This window comes from Anabrus simplex, chromosome 5, assembly GCF_040414725.1.
Source record: "Anabrus simplex isolate iqAnaSimp1 chromosome 5, ASM4041472v1, whole genome shotgun sequence".
Lineage (NCBI taxonomy): Eukaryota > Metazoa > Arthropoda > Insecta > Orthoptera > Tettigoniidae > Anabrus > Anabrus simplex.
The window spans coordinates 452,094,896-452,122,153 of NC_090269.1; the positions used below are offsets into that span (position 1 = coordinate 452,094,896).

General features: G+C 39.4%; 1 protein-coding gene across 1 annotated transcript in view; it reads right to left on the bottom strand.

The window, feature by feature from the left end:
- The window catches only part of LOC136875107 (zinc finger protein ZFP2), a 215,706-nt gene extending 193,859 nt beyond the window's left edge, over nucleotides 1-21,847 (bottom strand). Inside the window, exon 1 of the mRNA XM_068227991.1 lies at nucleotides 21,835-21,847. The gene's annotated coding sequence lies outside the window, so the exon portion shown is untranslated. The remainder of the gene's footprint in view (nucleotides 1-21,834) is intronic.
- Nucleotides 21,848-27,258: the final 5,411 nt, after the last annotated feature.

Consider the following 27,258-nt stretch of genomic DNA (forward strand, 5'->3'; position numbering starts at 1 on the left):
CGATGTATGACGATAGTGGTCGCTATCGATAGTTTTCCGCCTCTAGGTCCTACCCTTTTGAGGTCCCGGCTCAGACTGAATACTTTAGCCCTCCACTGGCGTGGACGAGCTGTTGTACATCACGTCACTCACCCTAAGCCCACGTGACGAATACGGCATCTCCTATTGGTAGAAATATCTCCCGATTGCTATTGGTCGATTTGAGTTTGACAACTTGGACCACGTGGGACGACCACGTTTGTGACACTTGGCTTCACTTTGATTTGTATGCATTTATCTGTTATCTTCGTTTTCGTGTTTGAAGAAAAAGTACAAGATATTTGAGGTAAGCATCCTTATCGTTCTTCTTTTACTAATCTCCTGGGGCCAGAACATGACAATATACCGCACCAAGGCAAATGACTTTCGGATAAATTGAATCATAATCGCCTAGTCCTAAATTTGCTATTTATTTTATTTAACGTTTGAATATTGTTTGCGGGATATTCCATTCTATTTTTTAACAAAATCCTATTAAAAGGATAGTAGGCCGCAGGAGGTTAAGTAAGTTATTAAGATGATAGCTGCTCATGTTCCCAAAAATTTATTTTTGGCTGTCACCTATTTATTACCGTTTTGCAGGGTGGTTGATATGATAGTTACATAAGCCTACTTGAAAGAGACACCTTAAAATTCAGTTGATGTAATGTTATATTATTTATGATAAGCCACTATCGTTTTGAGGGTATTGAAATTAGCAGTAAAAATATAAACTGATACAGTGTCCTTAATTACTTTCTTCTATTTCCTTTCATGTCTCAGACCATGCACGAAAAGTGCCAGATCTGTGGCATTTACACAGATAGTGAAGAAGGCCAGCAACAGGGAATCTTATTTCATCATTTCCCTGTTGGTAGACCTGATATTTGCAGAGAGTGGTTGGACGTTGTGGGGGGTCGAACGCTTGCGGCAGCTTCCTCCGAAGCAGCTGAAGAACCGCACTGTGTGTTCTAGGCACTTTTGCCACTCAAGCTATCCAGGACCGCTATCAAGGTTGCTGTACAAAGATGCTGTCCCGGAAAGAGGTAAGTAGTAGTAGTACCGTAAAGTGGGGTGACTTTGAACATTTTAAAATTATTTTTGTAAATAAAACCAAAACTTCTCAAGATATTGACAGTAGACTTTTTGGGAAGTTGCAAGAGGTGTTACTGAATGTGACAAAGCAAACTATATGTTTTTATCCCCCCCACTTTTTTTATTTTAAAATATTTTTGACTGTTCAATTTCACCCCATGGTTCGGGGTCACTTTGAACATAGAGACATTTGTCTACTCTGTGGAAGTCATACCATGTACTGGTCAATTACACCCCTATCATATGAAAGAGCATAGTATTTTGTATATAAATGTAGTTTTGAAAGTAACTTATTTTAAAAATTTGAGTATTATTTATGAGTTTTCTTTAACGACCTCAAATCTTTTCATACAATTATGGATAAATTTTCCTAATAATGGAAATCAGTGCTAACCTACTTATGAAATAAGAAAATTATATAAAAACAGGCCTTTTGAAAACAAATTGAATGACTTTAATCATAACAAACCATCAGCCATCACTGAACAGCTGATCTGTCAGTGTCAAAGGACATCGGAACTGCTGTTCAAAGCTTGGTTCAAAGTCGCCCCTTAAAAGACAAGTCTTCACATTTTATTTTTTTACATCACCAAAGAATAATTATAAAATGTTTTGCTTTCTGTAAATGTCCATTTAAGATGTTTACCTTGCCCACAAAGACTCGTTTTGAATTCTGAAACATAAAATACTTCTAATATTAGGCAAATGTATTTGAGGTTAGAAAAAAGAACGACATTTCCAGAATGTATTTTATTTTCTGGAGTTGGTATACTACGTTATTTCATATCGACTGTTAAATCATCTGAAAGTATCGATTATTGGCGATTTTTAACGCTTGTAACTACAGTTACTTATCTACACAGTAGAATGCAGCATTAAATTTAGAAAAATGCTAAATTACTGTTCAAAGTCACCTCGCCGTTCAAAGTCACCCCACTTTACGGTAGTAGTACTAGTTGTTGTTATTAATTTCACAGTACTGCGACCTATCAAATTTTCCTGGGTTCCATTTCAAATTGCTCTCCAGAGGTAATGATGATAAATTCATCAGTGCCAGATGAGGGGGAACCTCGCTTCTCATAATGAAATTTACTATAATGCCTGTCACACCTGGTCTTGCCGTACCTGTAAGTTGAAATTGGTACATCTCTTACAGGCCTAACATTTATTATTAACAGAATAGTGCAGAAATGTGCAAATTTTAAAATTTTATAATCCATCAGTGGATTTACGTTAGGTGAATTGTGATGGCGAGGAATTTAAATGAGCTCGCTATCCTAACTCCCTCTTTATCTGAAAACTATTTGTACCGTTTTGTCCAGGTTAATTTTAAGGGAACCTGGGACACATTGTTTTATTTTCCACAATTTTTGAGCAATCACAATGAAACTGTTATGGATTATGTAGGACTATTATAGAAATAACATATCTTATTTTCAGCTTAATATCCTTATTAGTTTACGAGATATGATGAACTTTGTGTTTATGACACTCACAAAACAGGCAACTTTCAAAAAGTTCCCTGCGGGATGGATGTTTACCTGAGAGTTTGAAAACTTCTTCCTTATAACATAAAAAAACTCAAGGATGGAATTTTCAATTCACCCTATGTCGCTTAATTAACTCCTGTTTCAATTTTGTAATTTTATTTTGTGTAATTTCCCACTAATTTTCTGTTCATTTTGCCTCATAAAATGAGTATATTGAAGAAGAATGAAAAATCCATCCTACAATTTCCTTGGTAGGTTACATAGAAGCTACATACCAACTTTGGCAAATATAGGTTTAGATTTGATCTGCATGGAACAGTGCAGGTTACAAAAAATGGTGTTTTGAATTAATGAATTTTAGTTCTAAAACCATTAAAAATTTTCATAATGGCCCTTCGTAATCTCTTAAAATTCACAGCACTATAACTCCTACCCTCTTGCTTCTTCTTGGTTTCCTCCCTGTGTACCTTTAGGAGTTTCAGTTTTTCCTGGCTGTTTTCTTTTTTTGGGTGGCTGACTGCTGATTGTCAAATTTTCTTCTTTCATCTCTTTGTGTGGCAAGTTTGGTGGATGCTGGTGAAAGTTTATAATTCCTTACAGCCATTTTCATTTCTTGTGTTCCACTGCATCCCATATTGTATTCTGCACCTGCATTAGAAACAGGTATTCCAAGTCTTTTTGAGGACAACAAGGTCTCTTTAGGGCACTTTTTCCACTTACATGAAGACCTTCATTGGCATTTTGAGTATCCCCTTTACAACATCTAGACAGAAGTTCTGTTGATGCCAGCCTTTGGTATGCAGGCACAGTTTTCAGCAGCATTGCAATTGTGAACTGAACTGACAATTTTTGTGACTTTGATGGGTTTGTCCAGTTGCAATACTCTTGTTGTAGAAGCACCATGATTCAGGTCCTTGGGGGCATTTCTTATGCTTAGGATCTTCATCTGTGGAGGAGTAATGGTATAGTGTGGCATATATTGCAGATTTCATATTATCTGCAGAGGGTGTAGTTCCTTCATGGTTGACTAAATTGCAGGGTGAAGTAGTTCATAACATAGCTAACAGTTGGCAGTATATATTGCAATATTAAAAACTAGTATAATCTCAATGCTACTGTAAAGAGGGAATTAATGGTAACAGAAGAGACACGAATAGCCCAGCATATAGTGGAGAATTAAATGACCGTGCAGAGCCATTTAAAAACAACCATAACTACGTCAAAAGCAGTCACAGTGGCACAAAACCACTTTTGTTATTTAGAGGAAGGTCAATATAATTTATTTATGCCAGAATTCAAATTTCGACAATTTCATCCATTTACCAAAAAACAAAAAAATTGTGTCCCAGTTCCCCGTAAGTTTGTTGTCTTCAGAATATTTTTCAAGCCTGACCACAGTTGCTTGAAGGTCATCTTTGCTGTTAGAACCTATATCTAGGTCATCAGCATATAAGTTCAATTTGGTTGACGTAATCATTATTTCTGTAACATCTGCTGTGGCAACATTGAATAGAAGTGGACTGATAGATCGCCCTGTAATACTCCACAGCACTGTTTAATAGGATCTGAAGTTGTTTGGCCATCATGAAGTCTTACTTTATTCTGTGACAAAACATTGTTTATTATTTAGCTGAATATTACCGATCATGTTTCCCGGATCGGTGTACATAATATGTTGCTCTAGAATTCTTACAATGGCACCTTTCACAAAGACTAGGTCGGTGGTACTGTAATGTTCAGGGCTATACAAGTCTTTTCCATTGAGTTGTTGATTACTTTGTATCCTTCACCATTTAGTAATTCTAGTATAACCATTGTCTTCTGATCTGGTTTATCAACTCTGCAACTTAAGTCACCTCCCAGAACTACAGGCTCTTCATTTTTCACTATATTGATGGCTTTCATTATGTGCTGAACTGCATTGTCAACTCTTCATTTAGAGGATGGTTTGAGGTCTGGTGGTCAGTGATCTACGTTGACTTGATGTCTGTACAGGTGAGCCTGGGGGAGCTTGGATTGAAAGGTTGGCTAAGAAGAGGTGAACCCGGCCCAGGGGGGAAGATTCCTAACATTTGAATGTACCATTTTTAATTTTTGTCCAACTTCCTCTCAGCATGTAGGGGATCTTTTCTGGAGTCAGTGATATCAAATTTGCAATTACATAAGATTTCCTTCATTAATTTCAACTGAACATGAAGGGAGCAAAACCAGTTTTATGATATCTCTCAATACAGTTACTGTTAATGTATTCAAGTGCTTAATGAATTTAGGTGGACTCCCATTTGTCTTAATTGCATTCCTAATGACTTTTAAGAATGAATGACATAATGAGATTTGAAAAGCAATATCCTGCGTTCACTGTAGTAGAGGGGGAAAAAATTATACCGTTCTTAGTGTGTGTGTGTATTTTGTTTTTTTGCACATAGGTGTGCCTTGACACGAGGCTGGTCCATGGCCAAGTCCTTCCGCTGCTATGACTGCTGCTGCTCTCACAACCTGCACCACCGGCACTCCTACTGCTTCTGCTACTACCTACTACCACTGGTGCTGTTGCTGCCACCACCATCTCCATGCCTGCTGCTGCTACTACTATGACCTCCACTCCTGCTTTCACATATAAATACTGTAAAACTGTGAATTTAAATGATAAATCATTAGCAAAATAGCATCAATTACATTGGAGATCAAATGTTTAGCTTGACCACTACGTAGTCGCAAGCTGGGTTCTGGATTAGCGTGGAATCGCATGCGAGCCCTCTATTCCGCATAACATCACAAACCTGTATAGCAGTCCACGTACCCACAGCAACTGAGTGGGAGGCCTAACTCCACTGTTACATGATTTGGAAGGAACTAAAGAACACTAGAAGATCAAAGTACTCTGTTATATCTTGTTTGTGATGATAACATTCAAATAGTTCAATTGTGCAGTTAATGTTTTCCTGTCTTATATTTCTGTTAACGCCCTGAGGGGGAGGAATTGAAATTTATTTTCATATTGAAGTTTTACGTAGCATTCCCCACCTGCCTACTCATTCTTGCCACCCGACTGTCAAACATTGCTGGGGAGAACACTGTTGCTAATGTTTTTAATGTTCATTTTACATTCAAATTCAACAATTTAAATTTGTGAATGCTAATGATTGTTTATCAATATATTTAATTTTGTATTACAAAACACCCAGCAAGTAGGCTGTGCAGTGGGGTCATGTATCTATGAAATTGCGCTTGGGCAGCGGTGGGTTCGAACCCCACTGTCCGCTATCTTGAAGATGGTTTCCCTTTTTCACAACATGCAGACAGATACTAAGGCCATACCTTAAGGCCACAGTTACTTCCTTCTGAGGCCCATTCCAGCGTTGCCATGAATCGGTGCTATATGAGTCTCATAGGCAAAAAAAATGAGATCATTATGAAGCCCAGAACATCATTATAATTGTTCATAAAGGTGGAAAACAAGTATGTTCAGTTCATGTTCAGTGTTGTAATTCAAAATATGCCATACATCTGCATGTTTCAGACTCCCTTTTGTCTTAATTGCATTCCTAATGACTTTTATAAATTCCTGCCCTACTGTTCTTATATAATCAAACACTTTATTTAAACTTCATGGGACATGTATTATTATCATTAATATTATTATAGGGAGATTAAGTACAGCAGGAAGCATATCTGCTAAATGGGAAATAAAAAACTGTAATGTGGAGTTATTTTCAAGAGGAATGGACCTTTCAAACATGTGGCTTACTGTACTCATAGTCTGTTGCTTTATATGAGCTCATCATTTCTTTATAATTATATGATAATAATCAAATACTGAAGTGGAAGTGTCATGTGATATTGTGTGAATGATTTTTGTAAAGAAGTTATAGTTTTGGTTATCCATATCTACCGAAGGAGGTTTTACTGAAAATCTTGTATTTTGGACAAAATTTCTCATCAGAACACAGGAAATATATTATGCTCTCTCCTCTCTTATTTGCAATTTGTATGCACATCCTCCTATACAAAAGTATGTACTGGTATGTATGCAATGTCCAAGTAACTAAATTAATTTTGTGAATTTTGTGATGTGGGTACCCCATTCATTTGATGTGATGCTAACAGTTGTACAAACTTTCCTTATCATAGTACTGGGCGAGTTGGCCAGCGGTTAGGAGCACACAGCTGTGAGCTCGCATCTGGGAGATAGTGGGTTTGAACCCCACTGTCAGCAGCCCTGAAAATGGCTTTCTGTGGTTTCCCATTTTCACACCAGGAAAATGCTGGGGCTGTACCTTAATTAAGGCCACGGCTGCTTCCTTCCCATTCCTATCCCATCGTCGCCATAAGACCTATCTGTGTCAGTGCGACGTAAAGCAACTAGCCTTATCATAGCTGTCCCCCTGTGAGTACGGGCAGTAGAATAACAGTCGCGGCATCCTCTGCCTGCTGTAAGAGATGACTAAATGGGGTCCCATGTGGGCTCTGCACTTGGGAGCTTGGTTAGGCGACCACGGAGCCCTTAATTGAATTTTGGCATTGCTTCCGCTTACTTGTGCCAGGCTCCCCACTTTCATCTCTATCCCATCTGATCTACATCGATCACTACCTGTTCTTTTCTGCCCCCAATTGTATTATGTATGGAGGCCTAGGGAGTCTTATTTTCCCTCCATGGCCCTGGTCTTCCTTAGCTGATACCATCATTTTTCCTAGTGTTGGCCCCCTTCCATTTCTTCTCTCCGATTACTAATATATACAGGGGATGGTTGCCTAGTTCTACTTTCTCTTAAAACAATGACCTAGATGTTAGGTCCTTTTCATCAACAAGCATCATCATCTTAAGCAAGGAGATTTGTGGTGAGGGTGAAATGTTTGGTGGCCATGACATATACTGTACTAGGAACTGTCCCATCATGCACCTTACTGCAGGCAAAAGGAAAACAATTCTCAGGACAGCCAGTGGTGGGGGAACAGCCTGTTTCTCTATCCCAAATGCAGAGGTGTAGAAACATGGTGGAACCATAGCCACCCCTCCTCTGCTTGGTTGGCCGGTTGGAGTGCATGCTGTCAGACCATAGATCAGCCTACTCTGCAACCACCGACATAGATTTCTGCCTTTGATATACAGTAGGTACAAATGGCACTGTCTGAAGTGAGTTTCCACTGTCTTCAACTGGCATTTTGTCTAAGTCACAGCAAAGTCCCTAGCACACTGTAATGTTGTGGAAGCTAGCAGCATATTGTTCATAATACTGTACTAAATTAGCAAACAATTCCTTGGACGTAGCTCTTAATAGGTGGAGCTATGTTGTGACTTGGCATGGGAATGTTTTGTGCTGGATCAGCTGCCATATTATTATACGTAGATCCTACGTGTTCACGGCTTGGCCGCTAGATGTCAGGTTTCCGTTCTGTTCTTGGAGGACTTTCAACATTGCGATGAGCGGACTAATAGTGATGTTGTGTTGATTTTGTGCAATTTATTGTCAGTATTTTTTCTGTCGGTGTATGTATGTGAGATTGAGAAGGCGGTGAACTGTTGTGTACCTCTTTGTACTTCCGATACTGCTAAAAAGCAAGAAATTGTGACGTTTCATATTTTCACTTCGGAGCGCGGTTAAGAGAGAAGTGGAGGCAAGCTGTTTCCAGGCAAGGTGATAAAGTAGGATCTCTTTGGGTACCTAACATTTCTTCTCGAGTGTGTAGCTTGCATTTTAATACGTCAGATTTTAGTGTAAGCACATCAATCACGCGAATTCTTCCCAACACTGTTCCTTCTGTTTTTAGTGTGTACCCTGTTCATAAACAGAAAAGTAACAAGCGCAGGAAGGATCCAGATCCCAGAAATGACGTACCATCAAAATTTAGTAGAATTTCTGATTCAGATAATGATATATCTTCAACAAATAACGGTTCTACACCAGTCACAAACGAAAAAGGAGTACATGTCTCGTTTCTATGTAAGGGAAAGGTTACGAGTAGCTCTTTTAAATCGAAATATTTATTGACGAGAAAGTCAAATACCAGGTTAAGGGAAACGATATTTAAATTGAGAAGTAGGATACGAGCAATGAAATCAGAAAAACGTTTTAAGATATCTGAACTTCACCAAAAAGTAGACCAACTTGAAAAGAATGGTGAAAATGGTAATTTAAGAGCTTTATTTCTGTTACAACAAATTGAATCTTACGGGAAGAAAAAGTGAAATACGGTGAAACGACCCTAAAATTTTGCGTCCTCTGGCGTAGGAAAGCACCTACCGGATACAGATTTCTGAGATCCTTGCACTGCTTAACACTACCGCATCAGAGAACGCTGAAAAATGACATCGGATTTTCTAATGGCGAAACGGGTATAACTTCACTCACCAAACAACGGCTTCTATACGAATGTCGCAACATCAGATGTGCGGAGGAAAAGCTAGGATCGATCTTAATTGATGAGATGGCGATTAAACCCAAAGTTATTTATGACCGTAATCTCGATCAGTTTATCGGATACTCTGAGGCAGAATTAGAGGAAGCTGGTAGAAGTGACAAACTCGCTAATAGACTTCTCTGCTTCTTAGTCAGGGGACGGTCAACGCCATTCCGCATTCCTGTTGCACTTTATTTCACCCGTCAAATAACGGGTCCTCAGCTGTATACTCTGACACTGAAAGTTATTTCTGAGGTTGAGGAGACAGGCTTTCAGGCGTTAAGAATTGTGACTGATAATTCTTCAGTTAATGTAAACATGATGAAGGAACTGTGCGGTGGGACACTGAAGCCAGAAATTGTGCATCCTAATGACGAAACTAGACCCCTGTTTCTGAGTTTCGACTCCAGCCACTTATTGAAGAACATCCGTTCACGTTTCCTCGAGAAAGACTTCTATCACAATAAGAAACAGATTTCCAGCAGCCATATAAAACAGTATGGTATGCAGAAAGGGTCTACTGTGAAACTTGTCCGAGGTTTAATCCGAAAGGTCATCTTCCCGTCAAACCTTGAAGAAATGAACGTGCAGAGAGCGAAACATTTATTTTCGATTAGCGTTACGGCTGCTTTGAAGACATTACCCATTGTTGCCCCAGAGAAAGTTTCAGACCAGGAAGGTCTTCAGAAAACTATCGAGTTCCTTAAAGTGATACGAAAATGGCACGACATACACGATGTATGCAACATGAAGCAATCTTATGTGTATAGAAATACGAACAAAAGTGTGTTCACTGAATCAGACGACGAAAGACTGGAATGGTTGACAGAAACTTTCCTACCATACATGGAAGTATTCGGAAAGCAGAGAGAAAAGTAAATAGAATCAGCCATACGACGCTCTAGTTATTACGACAGAGTCGACTGTGAAGTGTAAAAAGTATTTGTTTTCAGTTGTTTTCACTACATCTTGAATAGGAACTTGAGTAGCGATGATATTGAACTTCTTTTTAGCCACTTGCGAAGAAGGGGTGGTTTCAATGATATGATGGACGTGATATCGACTATGTACGCAATTGAAACTACTTTAAAAACAGGCATGATAAACCCTTCGGACTCTACGAACGTGGAAAGGCAGACGTTCCATTGTTTGAGTTCCCTCAGGCAACATTCAGTAAAAAAGGATGTCGGATAAATAAACTACACTCCACTTCCCAATGAAGTTTTACTGTTGCTGGATGAACCCTTGGAAGGTAAACCTCTTAATATTAAGTACCGTATCTCTTGTAAATATCATTGTTGATTGGTTTGTCGAAATATACCAATAATGTTAATTTCTTTATACTTTCAGAACTACCCGTTACCATATAACTTGTCTCCCTTGCAATGACAGCTGGCTATTTGGTGAGAGTGGCTGAGAAGCAGACACAGTGTGAAACCTGCCTACAAGGACTATCATCAGCCACCAGTGATAGTCCTCTAGCACACTTAATAAGAATGCAAGATCGGGGTGCCCTACGGTATCCATCAAGAAAGTTCGTGTATTTCCTAAGAAACATTTTAAAGTTCACATGTTCTGCTTTATGTTACTTGGGAAAAACAAATCTCGTAAAGAAACTAATTGTCTATGTTGTGCCAAAGTTCCTGCAACGCTTTAACTGTACTAGTTGTTGTGATCAGGAAAGACTAGGTAAAATAATACTGACAAAGTTTCTAAAACCAATTCTGGACAATCAGGCGAAGGAAATTTCCGATCAGGATGATGCGTTCAAGAATTTCAGAAGGAAAGCCCTGAACCGCAAAGTGCTGAAATTGTGATAACTTCCTGCACCTCAGATAAGCTAATCTTATGTATCGGTACGTCATACATTATAGATAATATTCTGTGAGATTAAATGAATCGTTCCTTGTGATCATTTGAACATTAATGCTGCTGATATGTATTTGTCTTAATTGATCACGAAGTTTTCGTGAATTACTTATTTCGTCTTAACATAGTATGAGACAAAGGCCTACGTTCTAGAAAATAAGTCATACAATTGCTCATAGTCTATTTTTACCTTATATCTGTTTGGTGTCCTCTCAAATTACTAGTTTTAATTAAATTTTATAGTTTTTCGCAAACCAACGTGTTGCAATGAGCGGGAGAGACAGAATAGTAAAGAGAACTCTAGCGGCGCTTGTCGGAAGTATCTCGAGGACAAGTTTAGAGTGCTGTATTTCCAGGCCTTGTGTATCTCGTAGGCAACGACCGCTGCCTACGTTATAATACAAGGCCTAGAAACAGAGCCCGTAAAACGCTATTGAAGTAGTCACACTGAAGTTCAATGCCGGACCGCTAGGATCGCTTTCTTGCCCCCTGTCTACCGGGTTCGCGCCTTAAAACGTGTTTATTAACTGAATTGCTTGTGAATGTATTATATATTCGTCTGATGTTAAGCATTCGCAGTTCCAGTCATGGTTTATTCACGAGAAAGTAAAGCTAGTGGAATATCGTTTCACAAGTTTGCAGTGAATGTTCAATGTTCGAAACATTATACAGAGGAAGTATTACGCATGAGATACGACGTCAAGCTGATGAAATTAGGCCTCTGTTCCTAAGTTTTGATCCGAGTTACCGGCACGTAATAAGAATCGGGCGATCCCAAAATTTATCACTGGACATTTTTTAAAAACAATGCTACCGTGACCGGCGATCATTTGAGAGGTCTCTTCAAACTCAGAGTCCGGCTCCATGGCTTCATGGTTAGCGTGCTGGCCTTTGGCCACCGGGGTCCCGGGTTCGATTCCCGGCAGGGTCGGGAATTTAAACCTTAATTGGTTAATTTCGCTGGCACGGGGGCTGGGTGTATGTGTCGTCTTCATCATTTCATCGTCATCACGACGCGCAGGTCGCCTACGGGTGTCAAATCCAAAAAGCCCTGCATCTGGCGAGCCGAACATGTCCTCGGACACTTCCGGCACTAAAAGCTATACGCCATTTCATTTTTTATTTCAAACTCAGAAATCTTAAATTAGGAAACCAATCAGGAAAAGAATTCGCCAAACAAATTTTGAGAAAATGAATGTAGCAAGAGCCAAAAATATTCTATTTTCCCCTGAAACAATCTCTGGTTTCAATAGCATGGAGGTGGTTGGACCCGAGAGCATTAAATGCAGTTTAAAATAAACCATTCGTTTTATGAAGCATTTTATGAAATTGTTCGATGCGTATGACATCTGCAACACCTCACATGGGACATATTCCAGAAATGAGAACAAACGAGCATCTTTTAGTTCTGAAGATGAAAGCCTCAGTTGGTTAATGAATAATTTCCTGTCACATATTAAGAAAATTGAAATGCATTCAGAGAAAGTAAAGAAGATTCATGGGGGAAATGTATCAGATATACCGGTAGATCTTGACTACCCAATCCACTGTGGCCTGCGTAGAATACCTCATAAGTATACATTTGCATTATGCATTGACGATGAACCTAACAAGCGATGAAATTGAACTCTTCTTCAGCTACCTAAGACGCCAAGTGGAAGAATGTCATTATGGTTCGTGTGGCAAAAGAACAAACAGACTGTAAAGGCTGTTTAGGACATACGTCTTCTCCAGCTACTCAAATTCACTGTGTCTTGTGTCCGACTCGTTGGCTGAACGGTCAGCATACTGACCTTTGGTTCAGAGGGTCTCGGGTTCGATTTCCGGCCGGTCGGATATTTTAACCTCCATTGGTTAATTCCAGTGGCCCGGGGGCTGGGTGTTTGTGCTGTCCCCAACATGCCTGCAGCTCACACACTACACATACCATATCCTCCACCACAACAACTCGCAGTTACCTACAAATGGCAGATGCCGCCCTTCCTCATCGGAGCGTCTGCCTTACAAGGGCTGCACTCGGCTAGAAATAGCACACGAAATTATTATTAGTGTGTGTTATTCGTTTTCAAGATCGAGGAGCCCTCAGATACCGAAAATCATTGTCTGTGGCACTTCTGCAGTGAACGACGGAATTTGTCACCTCCGTTACGCACTACTTGGCCCAAAGAGTTACTAAAAGGTGCATTTTTTCGAAGGACATGTTCAACGGTGAAATTAAGCATAAAAAGTGTAAAGACGAGAAACCACATCCTTCTCTACTATGAAAATTTGTGAGACCTCTGTTGGACAACATTGCTTCAAGCCACTCAAGTAGAAGACAAAAAGTTTTGAAACTTGATAAGAAGCCTCTCAAAAGGAAAGTTTCTAAACTTTAATCACATATCCAAGCCAATGCAGCACCACTGTATAAATAAAGCACTGTCAATACTCGCAAAAACATTCAGTTCTATTTATTTAGGATATAATTTAATTATTGATATACACAGCAATGCGAATACAAGGTGGCAAGAACGCGATCCTAGCGGCTGAATGGTGAACTAGGATGTCACGCGTTTCCATGAGTGCATTTCAAGGCCTTGTGTTGCGTACAGAAGTGAAAAATAACGTTGAGAGTCATCTCTTACTTATTCTCTTTGGTAGACTGTGACCGTGTACTTCAACAGCTGTTATATAGAAATCCACATAACCTAGAAGACAATGGTAGTATTTCTTCACACTTGCCGATCGGTAAGGTGAAAATAAATACACGTTCGGTAATTATAGTGCAATAAATGTTCGAACACTCTCAGCAGTGTGATGATTTAGAGGCTCATTGGTGTTCAATATTCAGTCCCCCACCCCCGATACTGACTGCACAGATCTTCATATCTTAAGTGAAATGGTGCAAGCATTACCTTCAGTCTGTTTCTCATTGTGTAGAATATTTACATCCTCTGCTCGTTACACAATGTTTGTGCTGTGATTTATACTCCAGTGATGCTTTATAATGGTACGCATAGAGGCGGAAAACTATCGAAGGCGACCACTATCGTCTGACATCGATAGTCAGTTGCCTACTATCGATAGCCAACGATAGGTTTATTTTCGTTATTGGCTTATTTTTCGCACTAACAGAAATTGTACAGATGTTTCACTGTTTGGTAGTAACTTTAATATACCGGTTTAAAATTGTGAACTTCATATATAGATGACCAAAAGGAAGATACCTGACGTTTGGAAGTGATTCAGGCGTAGTGAGGATGAAAAAGTTAGCTAAGTGCAATGAGTGTGGAATACTGTAATAGAACCCCTACACCAGAATATCCGCAAATGGAATGATATTAGATCGTTCAGTATTTACAATATTACGCTTTTTCCACACGAATGTATGTGCAACATCACCATTGTTTCCGACAAAATATCTTCCTCACATTCATTAGAAATACCAGGTCATCATGTGAAAAATCATTATTACTACCATCAGAATTACCAGTATCATTTAGAGATTCATCTTTGATGTAGGCGAGTCACTTATTTTGTCATCAGACAAACATTTCTTCCTTTTCGCGCTCGCCATTTCCGTTTACCTTGTCAGCTGGTGCGTCAAGAGATTGTATATACTCATCGGCGAGAGAAGATAAGGTAAATTTTAGGCCATAGGCTTCACGAAAGCAACTGAAAACTCTCCTGCCATCCGTTCAGAATGCTGTAAAACATTTTTCCAAAGATATTACTATACCCGAGAAAATGTCGGGCGATCGCAAATGAACACTGCAGCTGAACGAGAATTTCTCGGGCGGTCTAGTTATGGGCAAGTGCGTGCAGCTCGAGAATGTCTCGAAAGTGCCACTAAATAGATTTATGAGTGATTCCTACTTGAATTTCTGAAATTATATAGCATGAAATAGTTGTAATTTCTACTGATTCTTTTGTGGGTTGTGTTCAGTGAATGGTTCATGTTTATGGGTTACTGTACTCAGGTCCTAGTTCGTGAACCATGGGCAACGGCTGAGTGGCCTAGTAAGTGGTCCTGAGAGTCGGGATACCAGTTGCTATGGGATGGGAGTGGGCATCTCGGACATATTCTGAGTCCTGGCCCTCCTTGTGCTCAGGCGGCTAGGACTATACAAGTCACCGGCGGTTCATAACTCGTTAGAGGAGAGATCCTCACTTGGACTATGTGCAAGTAGGGCAGCATCCTGCTTCATGAATTTACCGAGCTCAGAACATTTTAAGCAAGCCTCGGACCTATGGGAGTAATGGAGTCCCACTCCAATTTGACAGGCGAGGGACACGTTGGAAACAACTTGGCGAACGAAAGGGAATTCGATTGGGAGCAATCAATATTAATGGGGCTTATGGAAGAAAGAAAGTAGAACTGGCTGAGTCAGTAAAGAGATATACATCTGGATGTGCTAGGAGTAAGTGATATTCGGGTAAGGGGAGATAATGAGGAAGAGATAGAGGATTATGAAGTGTACTTGACGGGTGTTAGAAAGGGAAGAGCAGAGACTGGGGTAGGGCTCTTTATCAGGAATACCACTGCACGCAACATAGTTTCTGTTCGGCACGTAAATGAGCGAATGATGTGGGTAGATTTGTCAGTTGGAGGAATTAGGACAAGAATTGTGTCCGTGTATTCACCATGTGAGGGTGCAGACGAGGATGAAGTTGACAAGTTTTATGAAGCATTGAGTGACATCGTGGTCAGGGTCAACAGCAAGGATAGAATAGTGCTAATGGGCGATTTCAATGCGAGAGTTGGGAATAGAACTGAAGGATACGAAAGGGTGATTTGTAAATGTGGGGAAGATATGGAACCTAATGGGAATGGGAAGCGTTTGCTGGACTTATGTGCTAGTATGGGTTTAGCTGTTACGAATACATTCTTCAAGCATAAGGCTATTCACCGCTACACATGGGAGGCTAGGGGTACCAGATCCATAATAGACTATATCTTAACAGACTTTGAATTCAGGAAATCTGTTAGGAATGTACGAGATTTTCGCGGATTTTTCGATGATACAGACCACTATCTGATCTGTAGTGAACTAAGTATCTCTAGGCCTAGGGTAGAGAAAGTGAAATCTGTCTGCAAACGAAAAAGGGTAGAAAATCTCCAGGACGAGGAAATTAGACAGAAGTACATGGATATGATTAGTGAGAAGTTTCGAACAGTAGACAGTAAGCAGGTTCAGGATATAGAAAGTGAATGGGTGGCACACAGGGATGCTGTAGTAGAAACAGCAAGGGAATGCCTAGGAACAAGTGTGTGTAAAGATGGGAAAAGGCGAACATCTTGGTGTAATGATGAAGTGAGAGCAGCTTGTAAACGTAAAAAGAAGGCTTATCAGAAATGGCTCCAAACAAGGGCCGAGGCAGACAGGGATTTGTGCGTAGATGAAAGAAACAGAGCGAAACAAATAGTTGTTGAATCCAAAAAGAAGTCATGGGATGATTTTGGTAATAAGCTGGAAAGGCTAGGTCAAGCAGCAGGGAAACCTTTCTGGACAGTAATAAAGAATCTTAGGAAGGGAGAGAAAAAGGAAATGAACAGTGTTTTGAGTAATTCAGGTGAACTCATAACAGATCCCAGGGAATCACTGGAGAGGTGGAGGGAATATTTTGAACATCTTCTCAATGTAAAAGGAAATCATCCTGGTGGTGTTGCAAACAGCCAAGCTTACGGGGAGGAGGAAAACGATGTTGGTGAAATTATGCTTGAGGAAGTGGAAAGGATGGTAAATAAACTCCATTGTCATAAGGCAGGAGGAATAGATGAAATTAGACCTGAAATGGTGAAGTATAGTTGGAAGGCAGGGATGAAATGGCTTCATAGAGTAGTAAAATTAGCATGGAGTGTTGATAACATAGAGTTAGTAAATAATACACTTGATGTAGCATTGGCGCTGCAGTCGCGTGCGAAGTTAAACGAGCGCGCTGTTTGGCAAAAGCTGGATTGTTTGGCACTGTCACTGCTGGAGTTTCTCGATAAATTAAAGTCTTACACTTCTCTTAAGGAAAATGTCAGTGTCCTGGGCAGCTGATGGCTGCACAGGGAGGTTCATAAAATGCAATGGCGTACCTCTTCACAGGTTTGTTTATCTGAAATTAATTTTCGTGTGAATAAAATAATAATTTGTGTGACACTTATCGTCATGTGGTTTGGCCTGCTTGCGTTGACTTCGCGGTTTCTTTCCCTGTCGGCGTGAATGAGATTCTTTGGGCTTGATCATGGAGTCTGAAATGACTGTTTTAGGAAATATAAGGGAGACATTTTCCTTCCACTGAATGAACATGTCTTTGAAAGCGAATATCCAGAAAATCCTATGTGTTCATCGTGTTAGTAGATCATACATGCGTTAAGTAGTTAAAAAAGATAATTTTGTTCCGTAACCAACACTGTTACTCTTCATTATAATCAGAAAGTAATGTTGATTATATTGACGGGTATAATTGGCTCCTCATTGCCACGATTACTCACTGTTTAGAGGTTAATCTGATCTATTTTTTTCCTTTCTTGTAATGCCACTGATTTGCATGATACCGAGAGAGTGGTTGCGAGTTTTGGGTTGCGTGGCTGTAAACTTGCATTCGGAAGATAGTGGGTTCGAACTCCACTGTCAGTAGCCCTAAGGATGCGTTTCAGTTTTTCCGTGGGTTCCCATTTTTACACCAGGCAAATGTTGGGGCTGTACCTTAACGGCCGCTTCCTTCCCACTACTAGACCTTTCCTATCACATCGTCTCCATAAAATCTATCTGTGTCGGTGTGACGTAAAGAAAATTGTAAACAAACTAAATATTATAGTGAAGCGGTGGTTTTCCATTCTCCTGCACTAAGGCGAATGCCGGGACAGTTCGTAGTATAGGCCACGGCGGCCCACCCCCTCACCTTCTCCGCACATCTCATCTCCCGGCCTGAGAGACGGCGTAACCGTCTAAGACAGGCATCGTCAATCGAGAGCGAAATGCCTTCGGAGCCAGTTTCCTCCCCGCTCTCGAGGAACGAGAGCAGCTTAGCGAGCAAGTAGGGGAAGTGCGTGAAGTAGTATGTATTGAAGGCCAGTGGCGCAAGTAGAGTACGCCCATGGTATGCAACCCGCCTGACTGCTGCTCTCTTGTCACGTGACAAACACCCGTCCCGAGCGGAGCAAGTAACACCGGCTCCCTAGAGCAACTACGTGATGACGTCTGGTCTAAGAGGCCCGCCTCCCCCTTCAGGGGAGCAATGAAAACGTTTCGTATTAGTAGTAGTTTTTCAGTTCTATACAATCATATCACACTCTCTTACTATCACTTTCCATTAAAGGAAGTAATTTTACAACTTAAAATCTTAAATCACCGGACGAGTTGGCCGTGCGCGTAGAGGCGCGCGGCTGTGGGCTTGCGTCCGGGAGATAGTAGGTTCGAATCCCACTATCGGCAGCCCTGAAGATGGTTTTCCGTGGTTTCTCATTTTCACACCAGACAAATGCTGGGGCTGTACCTTAATTAAGGCCACGGCCGCTTCCTTCGAACTCCTAGGCCTTGCCTATCCCATCGTCGCCATAAGACCTATCTGTGTCGGTGCGACGTAAAGCCCCTAGAAAAAAATCTTAAATCAAAACAAACATTTCACAAAAAGCTAAATAAAAACTCCATAATAGGCTGAAATCACAACCATGTGTCATATTTCCATTTGTAATCACGTATAGGAAACAGTTGTGATGATGTTGTTATTTTTTTGCTAAGGGCTTTACGTCGCACCGACACAGATAGGTCTTATGACGACGATGAGATAGGAAAGGCCTACGAGTTGGAAGGAAGCGGCCGTGGCCTTAATTAAGGTACAGCCCCGGCATTTGCCTGGTGTGAAAATGGGAAACCACGGAAAACCATCTTCAGGGCTGTCGACAGTGGGATTCGAACCTACTATCACCCGGATGCAAGCTCACAGCCGCGCGCCTCTACGCGCACGGCCAACTCGCCCGGTATTATTATTATTAAATTACTATTAATTTTGTCCCATGGGAGTTCCTTTACGCACCGGCAAATTTCCGACACGAGATTGACATATTTGAGCACCAAATATCACCGGACTGTGGTGGGATCGAACCTGCCAACTTGGGCTAAGAAAGCCAGCACCTTAACCGGCGATAACATTTATTTTGTCTACTTTGCTCCAAAATCTCGCCAACGATTTTAGGTCGTTGAATAGAATTATGCCGAAGACCTGTCCATTTATTATATTTACACAAACTATAGCGAAATATACGTATCCCCATTCTAAATGTATGCTGTTAACATGAACAGTAAACTGATTTTGCTTACTTAACTGCAATTGAACACCGTCCTCTCTTATCAAGCATTTGTCCCGAATTTCTTCTTTTTGGGCTTTCTTTCTCCTGGAGAGAAAAGTTGCAAGTATACTGCAGTCTCTGAGAATGTATACATATAAGAATTTTAAACCATATATATATCCACACAGTTTTAAAAGTACCCTATTTACATTGGTGAGCACAGCAGAACGAGCTTTTTGCCAAACAGTTGCGATTTCAACATGCTCCGCTCGCAGCACTGATTCTCTCGTAGACGGTGGCGCCAATGCTACCTCTAGTGTATTATTTACTAACTCTATGGTTGGCAAGGTACCTTCAGATTGGACAAAAGCAGTAATTTCACCTATCTATAAGCAAAGGAACAGGAAGGATTGCAACTATCGAGGTACCCCACTGATTAGTATACCAGGCAAAGTATTCACTGGCATCTGGGAAGGGAGGGTGCGATCAGTCGTTGAGAGGAAGTTGGATGAAAACCAGTATGGTTTCAGACCACAGAGAGGCTGTCAGGATCAGATTTTCAGTATGCGCCAGTTAACTGAAAAATGCTACGAGAGGAACAGGCAGTTGTGTTTATGTTTCGTAGATCTAGAGAAAGCATATGACAGGGTACTGAGGGAAAAGATGTTCATTATACTGGGGGACTATGGAATTAAAGGTAGATTATTAAAATCTATCAAAGGCATTTATGTTGACAATTGGGCTTCAGTGAGGATTGATGGTAGAATGAGTTCTTGATTCAGGGTACTAACAGGGGTTAGACAAGGCTGTAATCTTTCACCTTTGCTGTTCCTAGTTTACATAGATCATCTGGTGAAACGTATAAAATGGCAGGGAGGGATTCAGGTAGGTGGAAATGTAGTAAGCAGTTTGGCCTATGCTGACGATTTGATCCTAATGGCAGATTGTGCCGAAAGCCTGCAGTCTAATATCTTGGAACTTGAAAATAGGTGCAATGATTATGGTATGAAATTTAGCCTCTCGAAGACTAAATTGATGTCAGTAGGTAAGAAATTCAACAGGACTGAATGTCGGATTGGTGATACAAAGCTGGATAATTTCAAGTATTTAGGTTGTGTGTTCTCTCAGGATGGTAATATAGTGAGATTGAATCAAGGTGTAGTAAGGCTAATGCAGTGAGCTCGCAGTTGCGATCAACAGTATTCTGTAAGAAGGAAGTCAGCTCCCAGACGAAAATATCTTTACATCGGTCTGTTTTCAGACCAACTTTGCTTTACCGGAGCGAAAGCTGGGTGGACTCAGGATATCTTATTCATAAGCTAGAAGTAACAGACATGAAAATAGCAAGAATGATTGCTGGTAAAACAGGTGGGAACAATGACAGGAGGGTACTCGGAATGAGGAGATAAAGGATAATTTAGAAATGAACTCGATGGATAAAGCTGTACGCATAAACCGGCTTCGGTGGTGGGGTCATGTGAGGCGAATGGAGGAGGATAGGTTACCTAGGAGAATAATGGACTCTGTTATGGAGGGTAAGAGAAGTAGACGGAGACCAAGACGACGATGGTTAGACTCAGTTTCTAACTATTTAAAGATAAGAGGTAGAGAACTAAATGGGGCCACAACACTAGTTGCAAATCGAGGATTGTGGCGACGTTTTTCCCCCTGTGGGTGGGGGCAGTAGAATAACACCCACGGTATCCCCTGCCTGTCGTAAGAGGCGACAAAAAGGGGCCTCAGGGGCTCTGAACTTTGGAGCGTGGGTTGGCGACCACGAGGCCCTTAGCTGAGTCCTGGCATTGCTCCCACTTACTTGTGCCAGGCTCCTCACCTTCACCTATCCTATCCGACCTCCCTTTGTCAACTCTTGTTTTTTCCGACCCCGACGCTATTAGGTTTGCGAGGGCTAGGGAGTCTTTGATTTTCATGCCCTTCGAGGCCCTTGTCTTCCTTTGGCCGATACCTTCATTTTTCGAAGTGTCTTACCCCTTCCATTTTTTCACTCTGATTAGTGTTAAATAGAGGATGGTTGCCTAGTTGTACTTCCTCTTAAAACAATAATCACCACCACTGTGGCGACGTTTACAACATTCTAAGGGGCTTGCACACTGAACGCTTAAATGCATAACAGTCTATAATGATAATGTATGTATGTATGTGTTCAGTGAATGTCCTATTTTCATGCATAATGATTCATTTCACCAAGACCAACTACAATTACATCAGACCGTAACACAGGAAAAACATGGCGGACATCGGTGGGCTACGTGAGAGGTTGAGAAGTAGGTTAGGCGTGTTCATTCCTAGCTAACTAAAGGAAACATCACAAATTGAACATCATGAAATGCAAGTAACTAACTCAAAATATGAATAATTGTACACCAAAAGTAGCATTATTGCGTAATTCTATTGTAAATACAATTGTAATTTCAGTGGGAGAATTACTTTATGAATGTCAGGTTGAAACAGACACATCATAAAATATTTTCACATATGAAACTTTGCACTTCAAATAAGATAAATAGGTCAACAAATAGCATTATTAACCTTACATTAAATACCATGCAACATCACAAGTACCCACAGCCCATTATGTTAAAAAAATAAACATTCAAACAAATGCATTTCTCATACAAAATTTCAATAATAATAATAAGAAGAAGAAAAAACACAGAAAAATAGAGATAACTTAATATTTACCTTATTACTGGAGCATGCTACTACTTGCTGCTTAGTTTCATCTGTTTGCGTATCTGCAGTTTCAGTTCATCAGGGTCATCAACTTTCCTTTTCGATTTTTGGCTTGCTACTTTCCTGGCTATGGCTTTAGAAGCACTGTTTTCTTCTCAGACTTGAATATGATTGTATATAAAAATGTTAGAGATAATTTAGATGCACTTCTTAATAAGATATTTTAATGGGGTACCACATTTGCAGACATCATCCCAGTTACTAATTATGCACTCACTCAGCTGCATGCCTAAGGTTAACAAACCATACTGCTGACTGTCTAATTTTAAAAAGTCCAGTTCATAAACTTCACTAATCAGAACCTGGAACAGTCTGAACATCTGAGTACACAGAAATACAAGAACGGGTGAGGGGCACTTCAGTCCACCACGGTTTACCAGAGTAAAGTAGGAATATAAATCTTCATCACAAAGTTCACTCATTTCTTCTTCTGACTGCAACGCTTGCAAACAACCAGAACATTTACTACCTAATCTTTCAGTAACTTTAAAAGTAGTGTAGCTTGCAAAACAAACCAAAATGTTGTGTGTCTCTTGAGTAATTACAATATTGTCCAAATCTCCTAGGGCTGTTTCCAAAGTTTCTCAGTTTTCAATGTTGTTTTCTACCTTTGCACCTTTATTAATGGCCAATGAGAAATCTTTTAAAGAAAACTCTCCAAGTTGTGCAGACTTAAGTTTCAGTATACCCAGTACTTTAAGGTTCCTCTCAGATTCTAAAATCTGCTCTACTGATACATTGTAGGTACACCCACTTAGCCATCTGTAGGCACTAAACCTTCCTTCCAATCCATCACTTTGCAATTTGACAGTAAGTACGTATGAAAAATCATATTTACTGAAGAGGTACCTACACAACCCAACCATTGCTGCAAGCGTATGGGTCAAGGCAATATAAGTTTCCTGGGTGAGTTTGCAATCGGTGACTGATATGTGCCAGATAGCAAGAAAAAGTTTAAAACTCTCTAGAAACGAAATCTTGGAAGCATCAGGGCCACTGATAGGATGGGCATCATCAATTCGAGTATATGTCCCTTTCATTGGGTGCTGCACATTGCAAATATTCCACCACTTACAAATGACTTTCAAAAACTGTACAGTTCCAATTGAAATCTCCACCCCTTGATATTTTAGCATTTCTAGTGCAGCGATATTCTTTAGATTGAAAATATTAACTGCCAGTGTAACATTCTGCCTCTCAATGGAAGATGGATATAGGGCTTTCCTGCATAAATTTGGTGCCAACTTCAGTAACATACTTTTTTCGGAATGAAATAAGTCCTTTAAATCGGAAAACTTGGCTGCAACAGTGGTGTATTCACAGTTAACTGCACTGTCAGTAATATTCGACATGCCAGCAATCGCATCAAATATTTCTTGAACATTAGGGATGTTAAAGGTCTCATCAGGTCTATTTAACCAATTGTTCCTAATACACTTTAGTAAACGTACATTATCAAACAAAAGAAATATGCTCTTTGATGAATCGAATGGGTTAGGTATATTCACAATTAAGTATTTATTTATTTTTCACCTAGTCGATACAATGATTGCTTAAGGCAATTTTTAATTGTCAAAAGTGGTACATGTTTCGTATATTATCAACATCTTCAGCCACATAACACTGTTTAGATGAAAAATATATAAAATTGACAAAGTAATGCTTTAGAGGAAGTGTCCTTAAAATTAACATAAGATTGACAACATTAAAACAAACAAATAACTCAAGAGAAAATATATAAATTATTTCTACAATAGAAAGCAGTCGTCAAGGAAACACTTGTACAATATTCCATAGAGAAATTGTCCTAATAAATATTCTTTTCTTAATAATTCATGAAAAAAGATCAATTTATAAATTAAAAATTATACAATTTATAAGTAATTATCAAAATGAAGAAATCCTGATATCACAGTGCGGCTCTTATTATTAATGTAGATGAAAATATAACTAATTCCTAGTTGTCAAATCTTATTAAGCCTGCTTTCCTTTGGAGCAGTAACTCCTGTCATTCTTTCACAGTTTTGCGCCGGGTGTAATATTGATGATGCGTTCTTCCTTGCTCTTGCACCTGAGGAGGTGGAGGAGCGGGGGATATAGGTGTGTCAAGAACTTCCTTGCTGTCACCTATAACTTCAACTGAGGAGGAATAAGTTGTAGGGCTATCTGTAGGTGGAGAAATTCCAATTCTTTTTTCTTGATCCTTCTCAAACATTTTCAAATATACTAGAATTTGATAATATAATGGATTCTTATATTCTACAGCCTCATTAAGGTTATCATTTTTCTTTACAAGTTGGTCTAGATGAATGTGCAGGTCTTCATATGTGTTCATTAAGCTGCCCTTTTTTTAACTTTTTTATGATGGTCAGGTCTTGTTCTATGTTGGTAAATTTATGACCTGTGGCAGTAAAGAAAAATGATAACCTTAGTGAGGCTGTAGAATATAAGAATCCATTATATTATCAAATTCTAGTATATTTGAAAATGCTTGAGAAGGATCAAGAAAAAAGAATTGGAATTTCTCCACCTACAGATAGCCCTACAACTTATTCCTCCTCAGTTGAAGCTATAGGTGACAGCAAGGAAGTTCTTGACACACCTATATCCCCCGCTCCTCCACCTCCTCAGGTGCAAGAGCAAGGAAGAACGCATCATCAATATTATACCCGGCGCAAAACTGTGAAAGAATGACAGGAGTTACTGTTCCAAAGGAAAGCAGGCTTAATAAGATTTGACAACTAGGAATTAGTTATATTTCATCTACATTAATAATAAGAGCCGCACTGTGATTTCAGGATTTCTTCATTTCGATAATTACTTATAAATTGTATAATTTTTAATTTATAAATTGATCTTTTTTCATGAATTATTAAGAAAAGAATATTTATTAGGACAATTTCTCTATGGAATATTGTACAAGTGTTTCCTTGATGACTGCTTTCTATTGTAGAAATAATTTATATATTTTCTCTTGAGTTATTTGTTTGTTTTAATGTTGTCAATCTTATGTTAATTTTAAGGACACTTCCTCTAAAGCATTACTTTGTCAATTTTATATATTTTTCATCTAAACAGTGTTATGTGGCTGAAGATGTTGATAATATACGAAACATGTACCACTTTTGACAATTAAAAATTGCCTTAAGCAATCATTGTATCGACTAGGTGGAAAATAAATAAATACTTAATTGTGAATCTATTGAAGTGTGATACGGACCATGAAGCTGATTTTATGTAATGGGTTAGGTATATACGGTTTTAAGGAACCACCACATAAAAGTTCAAACATTTTCCTGTTGGTCCTATGAGTGTCACATGTTAAGCAAACAACATCAAGTCCTACTCTATGCATCACTTTTATAACTTCATTAGTTAGATTTAAAAGGGTGTCAGCATTCATGTTCTTCACAGGGAAAAGACCTATCACATCCTTTACATCAGAAGATAAGGAAGAGTACATGAAAACCTTCATGGTACTTGCTGGGTCTACTTGCGAACAGTTTTCAGCCACTCCATAAATCCTACCTGCCTTTTACGAGAACTTAGAATTTACATAAATCTCATCCGACATCACTGTCACTACTTTGTCATGTTCCTTAAGAAGTTTTACTTTTTCTTGCAAGAATGCTTTCTGTGAAGGCCCAATGCCTGGACAGTTTGGACCTATTTTAGTAAAAAATTTGCTCAAGTACACAGGGCGAGGCAAAGTCATCACATTTGTAAATCTGAGGAAATGATATGCACCAGGGAATGAAAATGAAATGGTTGCAGCCCATACTAACAATTCTGCAAAATAACACCTGATTTGTTTCACATAATTCCAATTGCTCTAGTGCAAATTTTATTTTATTAACCTTCAGTTTCTTGGAGTCACTGTCCACTCTGAGAGCATCGTTTACAAAATTTATTAACATAATTAGTCTTTCACGAACTGTAACACTAGAATCTGAAAAATTTCCAAGGTGACTTACCAAGGAATCAAACTTGCTCCATCTGTTGCATTTCAAGCCTTCCTGTCCTTCACTCTCCAAAATCCATCTGAACTGTTGAGTAGGTATAGTGATGTTCCTATGGTACACTTGAACATCTAAAGAACTCGTCACTTTAAAACTCACCGCAATTGACGGCACATCATCCTCTTGTAATTTATAAAAGAGAACATAATCCTCATTTTCACTTACACGAAATGGGGTTAGGTTTCGTTTACGCACCTCAGTTGTAAAACACTGAAAATTATCAATTATATCATTTTTGCACCACTGTTGAAAATTGTTTTCATCTCTCAATCGTACCTCTTGCTTACGAATTTCCAGATCTTTCCGGAACTGGCTTACTTTTGTAGTCAGGTATGTCGGCTGATTGGGGAAAATACTAGGATAGGCATCAGTAGTTAACTTTGGAACTTTGCGTGGTACTCGAACTGGATCACCACCTTCTATGGGAATAAGGTCTTCCCTAACAATACATTTAGGATCAAAATGATTAATACACACAACACTATTATCATTTGGTTCGAAGTTTTCCCTGCGAATGCACCTAACCCATTTTTGCCTTAATACTGCGTCTTTCAGAAATCTGAACACTGAAACCTGTTCACTACCCCTATAATTGTACTTACATCCAGGCACACAGCACATACGACCTATCGTATTAAACTATACAGATACTGCACAGTTAACTGAAAATATAGTAAAAACACTTTTAGTGAAGAACACTAGAACAATAACCTAATCACCCAGTAAATTGCTTAAAAAAATAAGCTTTTTAAGAATAAACGGCACTGAAAAAGGCTCCATAGCTTCTTTGAGGCTATAAATATATAAAATTTACGCTTAATAATAATCAAATTTAACGTAATTATTGAGCAACAACACAACTTCCACAATCAAAGCAAACTCATACTAGCACGCCGATATCCGCCATACTGGACAGTTTCGATAGATCGTTTAAGGTTTCACGTTTTGAAAACTATCGATTAATATCGATAGTAGAGCTCATACTATCGGAAAATATCGATAGCAATTACTATCGATAGTTTGTCTCTTCTAGGTACGTAAATGTCTGTTTTCTTTAGCATTGACCAATTCCATAGTGGGTATTATTAATACTCTAAGCGATTAGTACCGAGGATATGTATTGTGTGGCCCAAAGGTTCCGTAATAGTTATGAATTACCAAATAATTCAATTACCTATATCCGGTTCGGTTTCGAAGTGTTAGCTTTGTTGTCTAATTTAGAGTCCTTTATACGTATCACCATACTTTGTGCAGATATTTTTCCCATCATTATGTTTTTGATGTATAGTTCGTTTCATTACGGAATTGTGGTGAGGTTTTTGCAATCATTCACTGCGAGTCTCAAACCCTCTCT